Source organism: Symphalangus syndactylus, chromosome 11, assembly GCF_028878055.3.
Source record: "Symphalangus syndactylus isolate Jambi chromosome 11, NHGRI_mSymSyn1-v2.1_pri, whole genome shotgun sequence".
In the NCBI taxonomy this organism is placed as follows: Eukaryota; Metazoa; Chordata; class Mammalia; order Primates; family Hylobatidae; genus Symphalangus; species Symphalangus syndactylus.
Window position 1 is genome coordinate 86,127,129 of NC_072433.2, and position 1,936 is coordinate 86,129,064.

Here is a 1,936-nt window from a genome sequence, read left to right on the forward strand (position 1 = left end):
TGTCTGTTCTGTGATTATAGGGACACCTGCTGGAAGAACTGAGAGCTGCAGAAGAAAGGGAGTCGGGAGAGGGGGAATTGTATAAAATCCCTAAAGGTTACTGATAAGTCATGCCACCTGCCCACAAATTCACTGATTTTCAAAACTATAGCACTACTGTCATTTTTTTTCTTTTTAAATTTTAAGCAGTTACAAATCCGTATCAGTGAGACTGGTCCACTAGTATTGTCCCAAAGTTCTGTCTTCAGTAACAGTTTTGGTCCCTTGAAGACATACAGCCTGCACTCTAGTTCTTTTTAAGGTAATGTAAACTGTAACGACTTCTTCCTGGTGGGGAGGATTTGGGAGGGCAGGATTTTCTGGCTTTGAAAACAAATCCTCACTTCTTGGGTTTTAAAAAGAGACATCAAGAGATCACAAGTTGGTCTTTGTTCAAGAAACACACCAAAGGGTAGAAAAGTTAGGAAAATAACTGAAACGAAAGGCACAAGGAAGCACTGTTACTTGTATTAGGTAGAATACTAAATGGATCAGATTCTGACTGGGACAAACATACATGTAATCATTTCTTTTTTTTTTTTTTTCTTTTGGAGACGGGGTCTCACTCTGTCACCCAGGCCAGAGTGCAGTGGTGCAATCTCAGCTCACTACAGCCTCAACTTCCTGGGTTCAGGTGATCCCCCCGAGTAGCTGGGGCTACAGGTGCATGCCACCATGCCCAGCTAATTTTTGTATTTTTTGTAGAGACTGAAGGCAGGGTTTCACCATGTTGCCCAGGCTGGTCTCACACTCCTGGACTCAAGCAATCCACCTGCTTCAGCCTCCCAAAGTGCTGGGATTACAGGCATGAGCCACCACACCTGGCCATAATCATTTCTTAAAGAAAAAAGCTTAACCATTGCAGTTGGTTATTTACATGTAGCAGTTCAGAGCAAAAAAAAAAAAAAACGACAATTATGTCAGCTGAACCACATAAAATGGGATGACATGACATAGTCACTGAGTACCCAGTGATGTGTCTGTGCTGAATGAATGCAGATGATCTATAGCACAATGAAATGTGCTATAGACTATTTGACTTTTATGCTTAAAGTCAAAAATAATTCTTTACCATTCTGTCTTCATTCCCAGAACTCCAGCACTGTGGGGGCTGAAAAGTCAACTCCAAAATCCCAACGGCAGCATCAACCCTAAGAGTCCTGTTATGTGATTTATTTTTTATCTTGTTTATTTTTAATTTTGTAGCATTGGCAGCATTCTATTGTCTGGAACTAGCTGGGATAACAGAGTCTTGGATTGCGGCTGTCCTTTCTGAGCAAAGATACCTTGCTGCAGATTTTCTCCCTGTTCTATTTGTATGTGAACCAATGTCTCCCCCACAGAGAAAGTAATCAGGATGTTCAAGGAGCAGTTCAAAGTTCTTTATTATTTCATTACCTAACTCAGCATATTGTTTATTTCTGCTCCTATCTCTTTTCTGTATGTCTTCCAAACGGACAAGTCACATGAAAACAATTGTTATTATTTAGACGGTATTTTCCTTTAAATTTACTGCTCTTTGGCTGGGCACGGTGGCTCATGCCTATAAACCCAGCACTTTGGAAGGTCGAGGCGGGCAGATCACTTGAGGTCAGGAGTTCGAGACCAGCCTGGCCAACATGGTGAAACTACCATCTCTACTAAAAATACAAAAATTAGCTAGGTGTGGCGGCGCACATGTGTAATCCCAGCTACATGGGAGGCTGAGGCAGGAGAATCGCTTGAACCCAGGAGGCAGAGGTTGCAGTGAGCTGAGATCATGCCACTGCACTCTAGTCTGGGGTGACAGAGCAAGACTTAAAAAAAAAAAAAAAATCTGCTCTTCTTCCCCCAAGTACCTCTAATAAGCATGCCATTTGATACTATCAACTAAATAATAGAATATGCTGTCCTTTGT